Genomic DNA, 16877 nt, shown 5'->3' with positions numbered 1-16877 from the left:
TTCTTTTATCTTCTCTGAAATGTAGGGACTAGGGGGGGTTAAAAGGCTAGATATTAAGAATGTAGTTAAAATAGGAAGAATTGGGGTTTTATTTGGGAACAGTAGAAGATACAATGAGAATAGATCAGTGCCGCTAGGAAGGGGTGTGACTATGAATGTATAGAGAGCAAAGCAGTATGGGAGGGTTAAACTGTCTGATATTTTTAGTTGCCTTCATGATCAAGGCTGTGGCTGAAAAGGGCTGTCAGTGGATGAATTCAGTGCTGAGCACATCACTACATAACTGGAATCAGTGTTAAACCCTTTTTCCCATTTTGAACATGGGGTAGGGGTGTCACAACAACAATAGTGACCATCACCTAAAGCCAGTGTTCACACAACCAGCTGGCTAGCAGAAATCATTATCATCATCATCATCATCATCATCATTATTCCCCTTGTTCCCATTTTCTACATGGGGTCAGTGTGTCATGTCAACTGTCGCTGTCTGTCTCGAGTCATTGTCACTCTCCTACCTTCCAACGATCATGCCTGACTGTCGCAGGTCTTCTTTCACAAAATCCATTCATCACTTTGTTGGATGCCCTCACAAAAAAAAAAAAAAAGAAAGAAAAAAAGTAAAAAGAAAAATTTTCAAACTAATAAGTATTTACTCGGGACTCAAAAGAATGCTGCCTGACTAATTACCTTGATAAATGTAAGTAAAGAAAAGGTCACTTTTCACACTTTCAACAAAGAACAAGGCATCAGAGTCATACCTCTCAACCTCCTAGAACAAGAAATCTGGATAAAAGTGGGACAAAGACCCCAAAATATGGACAATTTTAAACTATTGCTCTCACAAACTTAGAAAGTTAATAGAATAACAGGTTTTACATTAGCATGAATTTTTCAGGAGGGTATGAAGTCTGAAACTCAAATGTCTGTCATTGTTTTTTAACTTAAGTCTGTAATGATTTGCCACAAATTTGCCATAAAACCACAAGTTTATGAAAAACGGGGCCAAAATATGTACATTCTGTGAAAATCTGTACAGCTGAGAGGTATGATCAGAGGCACTCTACCAGCTTCTGTAAAGTGACTCAGTGGATCGCACAAAGAAACTCTGTCAGGTTACAAGGCAAAGACAGAAAGATAACGAAGATAGTCAGACACCCTTCATAAGGGATGGCAGCAACAACCTGCTCACCAGTCCACTGGACATCAAAGGCAGATGGAAGGAGTCCTTCCGGAATCTTCCTAATGAAGAAAACTCCATAGAAGCTGTGCAGCCCTAGACACAGCCTATGATGAGAGAAGAGGAGGAGCCCATCCTAGAAGAAGTGTGAACAACACTGAGGAAAATGAAGTGAGGGAAAGCAGCAGGTTAAGGTGAGGTCACAGCAGATATGATAAAGATGCTGGGTGGGATAGGAGTGAAATGGCTCTTGGGTTACTCATACCAGTGTGCAGAGAAGGTGTAAAACCAATGACTGGAGAATAAACACACTAGAACAAAGGGGACATTCACAACTGTGAAATTGTGAAATCAGAAGGTGCAGAAAATTAAGATGGAAGGGAAAACAGTGGAACAGAACAGCTTCAAGTATGTGGGAGTGGTGACTGAGGAGAAGGGAAGTCTGAATGAGGAAGTCAAAGTTAAAATCAGGGGGGCTGCAGTCAACTGGCACATAGTGTTAGGGGTAGTGTAAGACAGACAAATGCCAAAGAGGCTGAAAAGTAAGGTGTATAAAAACAGTGGTGAGACAAGTACTACTGTGTGGTACAAAAACCTGGCAGTAAAGGCAGAACAGAAGAGGAAGCTAGAGGTGAGGGACATGGAGTGCCTGAGACATGTGACAAAATGCACACTGCTGGACAGAGAAAGAAATGAGAACACAAGAGCAGATCCAAAGTACCTCCAGTTGCAGAAAAGGTCAGAGAACTGATTACAGTGGTATGGGCACATGTCCAGGAAAGCAGCAGACAACTTGTTTTAGAAGATTTGGGACAGACAGGAGGAAGGCAAGAAGAAACTAGGGGATCCAGCAAAGAGGTGGATAGATTGTATGAGAGAAGACCTGTGACAGTCAGGCATGAATGTCAAAGAAGGTGGGAGAGTGACACTGAATAGGGCGAGATGGCAACAAGTGACATGACACCTTGACTCCATATAGAAAATAGAAAAAGGGGGTTTGATGATGATGTGGAAAATGTAATAACTATAAAGGGTTAAGTGAAGGAAGGAGATTACAGTATATTTGAGCTGTATATAATATTGGTAAAATAAGTTGTAAATTGTGTGTGTAACTCAATATACAAAGCTGAATCATAAAATTCATTTCCTATCAGGGTATCTGTAGCAGTATCATAAGAAACTTCCCCCAGCTTATCTCCTTGCCTCCCCCAGTCCAAATAAACCCATTTCAATGGCAGCTGAAAAGGTGTCCATCCCATGATCTTTGCTGGAGTGGGCTTCCCAGGTAAGTAAATCTCCTGTCTACAACTTCAGGCTTAACATAATTACAGTATGTCTAATGAGGCATCATTCTTAGCAGTAGGGCTGTTACCTCCTACGAGGAAAGGGTACTGGCACTTGTGACAATCTGGAGCACCTGCAGTCACAAGGCAATCTATCACTACTGTTTTGATGCGACTGTTATCTCCCTCAGGTGGCTGTGTACCCCACCCTATCTCTCCTGAAAATTAACCAGTGCACATCCAACTTGATTATATTGGAATCATTTAATGCAAGCACCTCACCCACTACTGGAACCAGTGACACCCCCCCCCCTTTGCCTATAGAACCTGCTGCAACTGTGTAGGCTACTAGACATGATTCTGTTATGCCCAGGTGCAGTGCTAGGTGTTGATTCCTGCTTGCTAAACAGAGGTCAGCCTTTTTAGACATTTCTCATCATTTGAGTTATGTTCCCAGTCTGTCAACCAGACTCTGATATTTCCGGGCAAACTACTGAAGCACAGATGAGAGCCTGAAGCATTTATCTCTCCCGCATTCAATATGTGATCCATACACAGACAGTTCAATGTATACAGGGAAGATATCTTTTATCTATCTATCTATCTATCTATCTATCTATCTATCTATCTATCTATCTATCTATCTATCTATCTATCTATCTATCTATCTATCTATCTGTCTGTTTATTCGACCAGGTAAATGGGCTGGTCCACTGACCATTTTCCAGAAAAAAACAAGCTGCTTTGGTAGATGAATGATTTCAACAGCTGGACCAATGATCTGGAGGATCTAGGTTTGAGTTTTAACTGAAGCATACACTTTGCTGGTGTTGTGCTCCTAGACGTACACTATGTCCTGTGCTTCTAAATGCTTCTCACTGACATCGCATTTTAATTGCATTCTGACTCTGGGAGTTTAGCTGATGCCATCTGTCCTTTCTATTTCCTTGACTGATTACTTTATGGGTATTGAGCTGGGGAAAGAAGATGCTCCTGCACTTAATTCTGTATCTGTGTTTTGCAGTGAGCCTTGTTTATGGGTTAAAAATGTTTTAGAGACTAGCTCTCTTATTTGGTAGAAAATGAATTATTTATAAATAAATATATCAGAAATGGGCATGTATACCTCCTTTTTTCTCACTCAGTTGATGGAACTTGGTAGACAAAAATAAATGAAAATAAATAGCTAAAGGAGGGGAAAATTCATCAGTCATCAGTAAAGGGAGATTAAATATAAAAAGAAAGTATGGTTTGGGGATAAAAATGGAGTTTATCTATCTATATATATATATATATATATATATATATATATATATATATATATATGTATATATATATATATATATATATATCTATGGGTTACCTTCATTTGGTCAGCAGTTCATTTCACTGTGAATTAAATCAGCAGGACCAAATCACTGAAACTTCATTTCACTGACACTCATTTCATCGACAGTTATATATGGCTTGTCCTCCACTGTAGAGCGATCCTGGAGTTAGAATATATAGTAAGCCTATTTTCAGGGATTCTACTGTATTTTTTTTATTTAATTAACATTTGTTGACCAGGAAAGTCTGACAAGGACAGAGCCTATTTTCAGTGAAGGCCCGGGGAAAAAACTGCACACACATGCCTTTGGAATGTGGGAGGATACTGGAGTACCCAGAGGAAACCCACACAAATGCAGGGAAGATATACAAACTCCATACAGAAGGCACCCCAGCCAAGAATCAAACCAAAGAATCTCTTACTGAAAGGCGACAACATTTACCACTGCACCACTGTAAATACAATTTAACTGTGTATTGTAATATCTGTATATTGTAATTACTGTTTGAATTACTAAGCCTATTACTGCAATATTTTTGTTTTTTGGAGCTTTTCTCCCCAAGCCTCCACTGAAAAAGGGCCCATGGCCCAGTCGGATTATCCTGGTAAACAAATGTAAACTAAATATATGTCTCTGTGTATGTGTATTACATATGTATATATATATATATATATATATATATATATATATATATATATATATATACACACACACACACACATACACAATTTTCTTAAAATACATAATTTAGTTGCCTTTTACTAGATATATCTAAAGTCTGAACATTAAAACTAAAAGTATCTGTGAGTTTGTCTATAATATCCAAGTGAAGTACTGTGTCAAATACCTTTGCCGGGTCGAGATAGGGAGTATGCACTACTAGATAGGTAGTTCATGCATGGCACAAGTGACCTTATCAAAGTTCTCCACTGGGTATAGTAGGTGTTACCTACCCTTGATGAAACTGAAGTGGTATGGGTCCAGTTTCTGAAGATTTCCAATGTCTTTATTATATCCATGATAATTCTTTCTATGGCCTTGCATATAAGACTAGTCCAACGTATGGGTCTGTAGTTCCTTGGGTCTGTTGATGGTCCAATTTTATGTAGAGCGATGACTGTTACTGTCCTCCATTCCACAGGGATGCAGCCTGTCTGGAGACTGTGGATGATCAGAGATTCTAGCGGGCTGGATAGGTCATGTGTCAAACTATTTAGAGGCATTGCTGCATGTTACCAGGTCTCATTGCTGTACTGTGTTTAAGTGTGGAGAGGGCAGTGAGGACCTGTCCCTTAGTCGCAATTGGGGGATAAATGGTAGAGGGTATTTACTGGACAGTTACCCATCATCTTCGAGTCAAATGGACGTTGTCTTCTGTTTCTATCTTATTGTTTTTGTGTAATACTTTTGAGTAAAGTAATTGTTCTCTATTCTTTTATCTTGGACGTTGGTAGCTACTGTAGCCAATAACATGTTTCTGTCAAGGATTTTCTCTCTATACTATGAGGTTGAGAGGTATGCCTTCAGTTATAAAATGTCATGAAATCACAATAAATCAATGGCATTTATTGCATGCGTATTCTACAAACTAGGCAGTCATTGTTTTCATATTTAAAACTAGCCTGTACAATTTTATACATACATAAATAAGTAAACAGACACACATTCCATGTGAAATTGTAGTTTCATTTATTTTACAAAATAAAGAAACAAGCAAGCAGGCACACAGGTTCTATGCAAAGTCATAGTTTTTTTACCTGACTGTCTCATAATTAATGATATATCTAGGCATCAATAGTTTTTTTTTATATAATGTAACAGTTTTACAGTGAAACAGTGTAAATTGCAACTGAGAGCAAATGTAACACTTTGCTGCAAACAATTTGCTGATGAAGTGCAACAGTGTAAGATGTCTGCAATTTACACTCAATCATTTAAAAACACCATTGCACATACAAATTAAATAAAAATGGAGACATCCTTCTATGTTTAACATGTTTAAAAGCCCATGTTTGCGCTCCTGTTTGCTGCCTTTCCTGTAACTAGGCTAGTCCAGATACAGATTTGCTGTATCTAGGATGGTTTGTAAGCTTCTGAGTGGTGCCAAAGTCTGCTCTCCAATTTTTGCCTTAGATCTGCTAGTTCTCTCTTCTCCTGCACTTTTAAAAGCTTATTAGTCTAGCACTTTACCAGACTTCTTGCAGCAATTATTGTGGCACACAAAAGTGCTACTAACACTAAACATTCTACAAGGAAACAGCTCCAGTACTTATTATTAATATCCACCCCTCCAGGCATGTCTATAGGTCAGTTTCCTGTGCTTTATTTTATTAATGTGGTGAACTTGGGCATCCTGAGACAGTGTAGAAACTACCTCATGTACACCGACAACCCTCTCCTCTTACCTCCCAGCACTCAGACTTGTGAGAGATGCACTTGTATATCCAAATTGGAAGCCATACACTCTGCAGCCAAGACCTGAGTAGCTGGTCAAGAGGAGAAGGTCAATACTTGCACCATACCACATGGAACACATAGCCCTCCAGAACACACACCAGCACTTCTCCAAAGCTAACTTTGAGCTCCTAAAAACAGAAGTGGGTAACTTCACGGCACCCATGCAAATGAAGAATAGTTGCATGACTGCCAAATCATACACCAATGCACTGCACGTTTTAAACACATACACAAATGCATGGATCTCGCCATACCCAATCGAACCAAGATGCTCTCCTCCAAAAAACGCAAAGCAATCTGGTGGTCACCTGCCATAAACAAACTCTACAACAGAATGAGGAGACTGATATGGAATAAGATGAAGTCCCAAGACTGGAAAAACTCCCTTATCAGCCTCAAGAAAAAGTTAAGAACCCTCATGAAATCCTTTAAAACTAGCTATTAAAACAAACTAGCAGCAGACAGTAAAGACAACCACAAGGCCTTCTATGGTTTTATAAAGAATCCCCACGGCAATACCCAGATTTGCTCTGAGCTACTGCACAATGGTACCTCCTATAATGAGCCAACAGATATTGCCAATATACTGGCAGACAGATTCAATGCCAACTTTACCCCTGAAAAGGACCTATCACATTAACAGGAGATTGCCAGGCACCCAGTACTACTGCTGCACAGGTTAAAAATTACAGTTGTGTACACTTACCATAAATGTAGATGTTCAAGTGTATTCACTGTTGCGGTCATCACATTTGGGTTATCCCTGCCACGGTAGCCCTCAGTCGGCCCAAATACCAGAGACCTAGTATTTCTGCATTGGTTGCTGTCGTTTGAGGACTGACGTCAGGTCATCAGTAGTATAAAGTAAGGCAGTTGAAGCCATTACATCATTTTTTCTTGCCATAACCTGTCAGGAGCCTCCAAGTAGGAGGCCAGGTTTTGGTGGAAGAACCCCACCAGTGGAAAATAAATACCAATATGTCCCCCTTTTAAGGAAATGAGAATAACAAGTTAGAACGGTAATAACAGGAGAATAATGAGTTAGAACGGTAATAAAAGGAGAATAATGAGTTAGAACAGTAATAAAAGGAGAATAACGAGTTAAAACGGTAATAAAAGGAGAATAACGAGTTAGAACGGTAATAAAAGGAGAAAATGAAGAAAGGGAGATGGAGGGGAAACCAGAAATGCAACAGTGAACACACTTGAACATCTATATTTATGGTAAGTGTACACAACTGTACTATGTTCTTCATGTTTCACTGTTGCAGTCATCACATTTGGGTTGATTCCCAAAGCTGAGGAAAAGGGTGGAGGCAGTCAAGAAAACTAGGGGCTGGCTAGGTTGCCCTACAAGACTGCAGAGGCAAACCCTGCCCTGGATTTGGAGAAGAGAGGCAGGTGATAATGCTTGGTAAAAGTGTGAACAGATGTCCAGGTGGTAGCCTCCATGATGTTCCTGATGGGGACTCCTCTGAGGAAAGCTGCAGAAGTTGAGACTGCTCTGGTGGAGTGTGTCCTGACCCCCTTGGGGAGAGGCTTTCCATGCTGTTTGTAGCAGAAATGGATGCAGTGTACTATCCATTTGGAAATGGTTTGTTTGGAGATGGCTTTGCCTTCTGCTCCTGTAGCAAAGCTAACCAGCAATTGATCAGACTTTCTGAAGGATTTAGTCCTGTCTAGATAGAATCTAAGCTGTCTGTGCACATCTAGAGAGTGAATAATCCTTTCCTCCTTGTTCTGGGGATTAGAAAAAAAGGTGGACAAATGAATGGATTGGTTGAGAGCCACACCGGACACCACAGTGGGCATGAAGGATGGGTTAATTTTGAGGGATACCCTATCTGCATGGAACATGAAGGGTACCACAGCCATAAGTGCTTGCAGCTCAGAGACTATTCTGGCTGAAGTGATGGCCAGAAGAAATACTGTCTTCCAGGAGAGAAATTTTAGCTCTGCATAAGTAGCTGGTTCCAAAGGGGGAAGGGTTAGCTTTTTCAATACAAAGTTAAGGTCCCAAGCTGCTATTGGTGCCCTTGTGGGTGGCCTCAGGTTGCTAGCCCATCTTAGGAACTGTTTGATCAAAGGGTGTGAGAAAAGGGGCTGCTCAGTGGGAAAATGAGCAGAAATAGCAGAGACATGAATTTTAATAGAGGAAAATGAGAGGCCACTGTGTAGTAGGTCTGCTAAGTAATCCAGGATGAGAGGAAGTGAGGGATTTGCCATATTGGCTCCCTTAGCCTGGATCCAGGTGCAGAACCTTTTCCATTTATCAGCATAAGTCTTTCTGGTGTAAGGACATCTGACATCACGGATAACATCCAGAACCTGTTTACTGAGGTAGAGATGACAGCAGGATCCTTAGACGAAGAGGAGTTTTGCGGCATACCTGATTCTGAAAGGGTCTCGGTAGCGACCTGTGAATCAACAGAAACGGGCATCGGGGACTGCGAAAGTGCCTCACTGAGTAACAGAGAACTGACTACTAGCTTAACATAAGCATCATTGGTGGGTTTTGACCTGTGCTGTCTGTCTCTGTCTCTATCTTTACATTTTTTTCAGAAGATCTGCTGTCAAATGGCTTACCAAAGCCATATTGGAATTTGAGGACTGTAAGTGAAAATATCTGGCTACAATAAGGGCCCGACAATGGATAGTTCTGGCATTGAACAAAGCACAGAAGCGACAATAAGGGACGTTGTGGTCTGGGCCTAAACAAGTGATGCAGTAAGTTTGTCCCACACAGTCACCATGTGATGTGATGGGCACCCTGTCCACATCAGGCAGGGTAGTTACCTACACCTTTGCATGCATAACCTGGTCAGCTGGATGGTTAACAGCTCATACAGCCGTGGGATACCAACTGCGTCTCTGTTGGACGGGGACATCAGCTGCTGCCTTGCATGCACATGGGCTTAGATGTGGCCTAGAGATATGGCTGCTCAGGGACCATAGCCTAGTAACCAGGTATGGTACCAGGAACATCTTATATGTTCAGACTGCTGTTTCTGTTTATGTCTTGCACCATGGAGCTCAGGTTGTGACTCAAGAGTCTCTCAGCCTCCCACTTGCAATTAACAAGTACACAAACAAACAGCTGAATAAAGAAATAAGGGAAAACACATCAAATGATTTCAAACAGAGATTAACTTTAATATCTGGTAACTTGGAGAGTACAGTGCACATCTATTTGTTGTTTTTATTACATACTGAAACAAACAAATGGTTGCTAACAGATACCTTGTTATGTGTGTATATAGTTGGTAGTCTTACAGTGCATAAATCACAGTAGGGGGTATTCAGACAGGAAAAATAGCACACTGTGGAAAGCTAAACTATGCAGTCAGTGTTGATGTGCAGGGCATGTGCAATTCAAAGGTATTTGTAGCACAATCATGGTAGTATAAAAATTGGTGTGGTCAGTAGTTTATACTAATGACCATATAATGACATTCAAATGAGAGTGCTTATAGAAATACATTCATCAATTAATTGATGTTTTTGTCTGCATGTACATTTGTAAGATACCTGGTAACTGTATATTCGTTTGATAAGTTTATTGGTATATAGTAGGCATGGAGTTAAGAAAAACATTAATAAACATAACCAGCTAAGCCCAAGCACTGTTGAGTGAGCTAAGCTCCATGGTTAAGAAGCACCATGCTATATACCCCAGAGAGGATTAATGATTTACAGGCTATTCGTTCAGAATATTACTGAATACAGACCATGTGTAGTATTGCTAGACATGCACAGGAAGTTTTATTGAGTAAGTATAGGATTCCTTGTGGTAGAAATCTGTTGCGCCAGCCATTTTCCATTTCTGTCTATAAAAGATTACAGTCTTTTTGGTGGTGTGCATATTGCATAGCTGTTAGAGGTCAAGCAGGGTCAAATGGGCCATGTACCATATGGATGGACAGTAGTCTGTCTGCTGAAGAATGGCATACAGAGCAAGAACTGCACATTTCAAAAATACCATTTGAACCCTTGATATAAGTATCACCATGAATAGTAGGCAACATTAAGGGTTGTGGAAGAGTGTGCAGCTCAGCAAACTTTGTGGCCTCAGTGTAAATATCATAATTTGGGCTTTAACTCAAATTTTACATTATGCCTTTGATACCACAATACATTGCAGGTAATGTCAGCATGTTCCAAGAGGTGATATACAAGACAGGTGTTTACATTCACATGGAGGAGCAAGAACAAGGTTCCAGGTGATCAAACATGCAGGAATCTCCAGTCAACAAAGTATTGTTGAAAGGTACGATGTATGTCTTACAGGTAATACCCAGTTTCTGCAAATAAGAAACAACAATGTTAGGTGTGGTAAAAGAGGTTATTTTTCAGCTATCTTTCAAAAGCATTGTACTACCATCTTCCTAATCTCTTAATGTTCTCCCATGATGTCCTTACCCACTGAACATGAGAAGCTGCCACTAAGCTAAATGAGTGTGGAATATAACTGAGAGTGGGGTACATGTTTGGGGTATAAACTTCATCACTCCACTGTTTTCTTGAATACAGCCCTTACCTGAAGATGGATAAGCAGGATACCCTTCTCATGGCAGAAAACTACTCCTTCTTAAGTGCCATTCTATGATGAAACTGTGTGAGTGGACTTCTTTGTTGTAGTCACAGCGTTTGGTAACATTGTACCCATTGGACTACATTCTATTCTGTGGCCACTGGTGCTTCACACCCTGATCAGTCATAAGTTGCTCCTATTTATCCTTAGAATATTCTTATTTTGACCAGCTAAATTCTCTACATAGGGCTGATAAACAATAGGCTATGAGAAGCAATCTGTTGTATTACTGATGACATGTATTTTGGAGTTTGTCCCATAAGGCTCACACCGCCTCCCCATGGCTTTGTACAGCCAGCTGATAGCTTGCCAGGTATAATGCTGCCTTCAACTTGTTTTATTCAGCCTCTAACAGTAGCAGAGTGTGTGCCCTCCATTATTTTACTGCTATGAGCCACACAACTGGACAACCTGGCACCTTCCTGGTGTCTCTAACTGCTGTAGTACCCTTCTGTAAGCCACCTAATTACCATTACTGTGGGTGTTAATTATCTGTTATTCTTGTACAGCCACTGTACTGTGAATGAATTTGTATCCGCACTGGTACTGCTGCTGTTTCCAGTGCCACTCTCTTCAATTGACCCCACTCTGAAAGCAACATAGTGTAGAATGTTCAAGTATTCTTCACCTCACCCTTTTTGTTGATTGCTCCCTGCCTGAACTATACATCTGTTTTCCGATTTTGAGTTTGGAGTGCCTTGTTTGCCTTCTGTTTGTATATCCAGGAATAACTCAAACTATGTAGTGGCAATTAATGTTTACATGTAATTACTCTTGGCCACCTGCTGCTGAGCTTGCTTTCTCCTAAGTTCCTCTCCCGACCCAATTCTTAGGAATATGGCAACAGTTATCCTGAAAAAAAAAAAATCCAGTGCAGTATGAGAGTGTGCCAACACTCAAGTAAGATTACGATCTCTAAAAACTTAGGTGACTGAAGGAAAGAATACTCTTGTTACTTGATAGGTTCATTGGTGGTTACTAGGATACTGACCCAAAGGTCTTTATAAGCCTTTCCATGTGTACCCGATATAATACTAGAGAAACCCAATATAAAGGATCTAGCCTAAACTCAAAATCTTAGTTAACAATGGCTGCACATATCTAGGAGGATCATAGGTGAAATCCTGGCAAGAAATTTATGGTTTCCCATCCAGTCATCCAGGCTACACATAAACAGGCTCATAGAGGGGCTCTGTTTGATGTGAACTGGTTTCCTATTCATGAGGAGTGGCAACCTCAGAGACATATCTTGTCTGTTTACATGTAAACATTAATTGCCACTACATAGTTTGAGTTATTCCTGGATATACAAACAGAAGGCAAACAAGGCACTCCAAACTCAAAATCGGAAAACAGATGTATAGTTCAGGCAGGGAGTTCTATTTATGTTGAAGGCCAGGTAAAGGTCCCTGGAGCAAGTGACCCTTATCCCATTAGTCTTGCGGATATGCAGCATTTCGATTAAGTTTGGATCTGAGATTGCTGTATAGGCCAGGCACAAGTCTTCTCTAAGTAGTCTGTATGCTACTGAGTACAGTGATGATGACTTGAGTCTGTCAATGCATGACATGTGATGGAGACCCTGTAATTTCTTGGTTAGAAATCTCTGGGGTCTCTCAAGTTGCTGCAGGTGCCAGGTGAGGTACATACAAAGGGAGCATTGTACTCAGTTATTGGCCTGATGAGGGTCGGGTACAGGGATGTTATGACCTGTTTTGCTCTTGAGGCAATGCCTTTGCTAATGAGGTGAGCAATGTAGAAGGCCTTCCTTACCACAGTAGACACATGGTGGTCAAAGATTAGGCTACAGTCAGCTTGCATTCCCAATTCTATCAGTGCTGAGTTGTTACTTAGGGTATTATTATCTATATGGTAGTCTGCATGGATATAATTTTTACCGAATGGGATGACAATGCATTCTTTAGCATTGAGTTGGAGTCCATGGCTTTGACACCAGTCATTCATTTGTGTAAGTCCTTCTAAAAGTATATTGACATCTTCTGGGCATAAAATGATTACACCTAATTTGCAGTCATCAGCAAAGTTAGGCACAGGCCCTCAGTTTTGGCCTGAAGTTCTGAGAAGTATATTCTAAACAATAGGGGGCACAGCACTGACCTCCACTGCTGACAGCTCTGCTGGTCGAGGTAAAGTCCCCAATTTTGACTGAGTGTTATCTGAAAGTCAGATGGTTAGCAACATACCTGACATTGTAAAGGTTTATATTCAACTGGGAGAGTTTATCAGTGGTGCCTGAATGTGGGAGTGTATTGAAGGCCTTTGCTAAGTCAAGGTAGGTTGTATGCACAGATTGGTCTTCATTTATGCCTCACCTTGGTGATGCTTTTGAAGAAGTCTACCAGGTTTAACAGGTATGACCTCTTTGACAAAAGCAAATGTGTCAGATTAAGGGTATGGAGATCATCTATGTCCTTATTTATAGGGTTCATGATGATTTGTTCCATGGCCTTACAGATAAGGCTGGTTAAGCTTATGGATCTGTAGTTTCTATAGTCTGAACCACACTTTTAATATTGTTGTCAAGTGGCATATGACGAATGGAAAAAAAAAACTATTACTTGTAAAACTAGCAATAAAGGGTCAGTGGCACGAATGTTGTAAGGAGCAGCTATACTGTCACCTTAGTCAAAATGCCTCCTGCATGACAGTGAATGAGTGTCTGCATGTATATATATTCACAAACACACTACATGTACAGGTGTGTGTACATCTGTGTATATAAACAGAGACACAAACAAATTCAGAGACAGGTGTGTGTGTGTGTGTGTGTGTGTGTGTGTGTGTGTGTGTGTGTGTGTGTGTGTGTGTGTGTGTGTGTGTGTGTGTGTGTGCATTTTTTTAGCCTTTTTTATGGGTCTCCACTGAAATGGGCCTTTGGCTCAATTATAACAAATGTCAAATAAGAAAATAAATAAAAACACACACACACACATATATATATATATATATATATATATATATATATATATATATTGATCTATAACAAAGATATACAGCAAATCCATTTTAATCAACCAAAGCAATGCATATGATAAACACATAATGACATGGCATATGCATTTATTTCTTTAAATTATTATCTATTTCCATCTTGATAAGGGGGTAAGTGGTCTCATCAGTACAGCCATTTAAGTTGCAAAAAAGGCAAGTTTGAGAAAAGTTATGTGAATTCCAATATTACAGGTGAAGTATACCATTAAAACAAGTAGGTGCACTGCATGCCAAGGCCTAATAAAATGCACGCATTATTACATATCCGGCCTACAACAAGTAGGTCGCTGCATACAAAGGTCTAATAAAATGCATGCATTATTACATATCCAGCCTACAACAAGTAGGTTGCTGCATACAAAGGTCTAATAAAATACACACATTATTAAATATCCAGCATGATTCCGCAGTGGTACAGTGGTAGTGTGGTTACCTCACAGTAAGAGGTTCTCCCGTTCGATTCTCAGCTTGGCTTGGCAGTGCCTTCTGTGTGGAGTCTGCATGTCCTCCCCGCAGTTGGGTAGCATTCGAAAGACATGCGTGCATAAATGGGCGAGCTTTTGTTGAAGGTTGGGCGTTGAGTTGGCACCTCGGCGTTTCATAAAAATCTACTGCCAATCATTAGTGGACCGGAGTTCCGCTGTGGTGACCACTTACCGGGAAAAAGCCGAAAGACAAACAACAGCAATTAAATATCCAGCATATACAAATTTGACTGACAGTCAAGAATGCCTTGAATTACAAGCCGGTCAGTAAGACATAGCAAGGCTGTGGTTTTACAACCACGTGAATATAAACTTAGATTACATATTTCATACATACTTATGCACACAGATAGGGAAATAGAGAGACTGCATTTACCTCAACTTTCAAATGGTAACCAGTGTAACTCTACTGCAGTCAAATATTCAGCAAAAGAGTGAACGATCCAAACATTTTACCACAATGCAGGAATGATAAAGAGAATAAATTCAGTGGAATGGAATCCATATTATACAGACAGTCACTGCGAGTGATTCATGAAGGGTGTCACCTAATGGGAAAATACTTTTAGTACAGTAACAACATTCAGTTTCACAGTTGTCTGACATTTTTTTTTTTACTATTATTATAAGATTTTATTCTTCTAGAATCTTAGGATATTTGCAACTCAGGGGATTTGTTTCCAAGACGAAAATGTCCAAAGCAATGCTTCCTGTGAAATGTAGAGAAACTGTGTTATAAATATATGTCTGCATGAGTACATGCACTAATAAGCAACACTATTGCAGAACATATGACAAATAATTACCAGTGAAGGGAAAAAAGCATGTAGCAACTAACATAAAACAAAAGCAAACAAAAGAAAATACAATTGCCTAAGTTGGGATAAGCTTTCCACTAAGTTTTACAAAAAGCAAGCACATACTAAAGATGTAATTTCACTGCTGCAAAGGCTGCAGGTTTGAGTTTGACTAGATAGTATCTCAGGCTAATGCTAAACGAGTCATTCAACTAATAGTCTCTGGGTAGGGGAGGGGAAGTTCAAAACAATAAACTGTAAATTCTAAGCAGTTCCTATCATAAACATCCAACAGTGAAGTTTGTGAAATCTAACCTGCAGTATGCACACAAGCTTGTCTGAAAATTCTGACTCTGTGTGAATATGTGACTTACACTACAATAAAAGGTAAACAAAATAGTCTGGTAAACAACTGATTTTAGAAACAAAATAATGTCTCTTTATAAGAATTGCATTACTGCTGTGCTTTCTAGAGTAGCAGCAGCAGTCTGGTCGTAAAATGTCTGAATGGCTACTTTTCTGAATGGATAAAATGCACAGATTACACCAATGAATGGCTCACATGGAAAGCCGTTGTCAGTAGAGCTGCAATTTGAGATGGAATGTGGCTAACTCCTTTGAAGCTTCCTGCAGGCACACTTCCCCTACCCCCCTCAGCCACAGGTGAGCATGCTCAGAAAGGCAAACTTGAAAAGTAAACAAAGGCTGAATCAAAACAAAAAATCCCTGGGATTGTCCCTTTAAGGACTGGCATTGCATCTCAGAAAATAAAATCTCTGAACTACCTTTTTTCATTGCCCCTTTAAATGGAGGCGGTCAGTTCCGAACATACTTTCTGTGCTCTGAAAATGAAACTGTAATGTATTGTTGCTATTCACATGGCTTTCAGAATGTGGACTGTGAGTATCACTTAAATTTGTCAGTTTGCCTGAAACTCTGCTGATTCTGTATTATTGACACCAGATGAATAAAATCTGTCTTAACAGGATTTTATACAGAGTAAAAAAACTTTCCTGTTCAAGTATAGACAGGAACTTCCCACTGAAAAAGTCTACAGTGAATTGAAAGTTGGTCAGTATGGTTCAAAGATCCTAGGAACTGAAGCTGAGACATTCAATGCAGGAAACAGACTGCAGGGAGAAAGAAGAGATGCAGAATCTGTGTGTTACAAATGGGAGAACAGAGCAGTGCTGTGGGGAGCACAGATGGAGACTGGAGTTGTTCTGCCAGGAGGATGAGACCTTTATCTGTGTCCTGTGTGTTCCCAGACATTCCGGTCACAGTTTTGTGTTCTTGCATGAGACAGTCGGTGTGTATAAGGTAAGGGATGATTCATGATGAATGTTAAGTAATTGGTTTTCTCTACGGAGATGAATAGACCAAAGAATTATCCTCCAAAATTTTCAGCCTGGATTTTTTTTCTTGGTTAATGAATAATGTATTCATATAAAAAAGTCAGCATTTTCTGACACAAAGCAGAAGCTTAGAAAGTGTGACATTAAGTGACATAGTAGAAGGTTATGGAGGAAAGATTTGCCTTTTTTGCTGATTACAGAAAGTTGTACAGCATGACTGATACACAAGTAGGTTCAGAAAAAAGCTAACTGTCAATGTAAAAGAGATGGTGTTAAGCATGATTGCTTAAATTCAGTGCATCTGTGAGGTGAACTAAATGGAAACAAGTGCAAAGTGTTGTGTGAAAGTCTTAGCATTAACAAATGAGGAAGGGGTCAGGGGTTCATCT

This window comes from Protopterus annectens, chromosome 10.part0 (assembly GCF_019279795.1).
Source record: "Protopterus annectens isolate FY-2018-M chromosome 10.part0, PAN1.0, whole genome shotgun sequence".
NCBI lineage: Eukaryota > Metazoa > Chordata > Ceratodontiformes > Protopteridae > Protopterus > Protopterus annectens.
The sequence above is the reverse complement of the archived record's forward strand: the minus strand, read 5'-3'. Positions refer to the sequence as shown.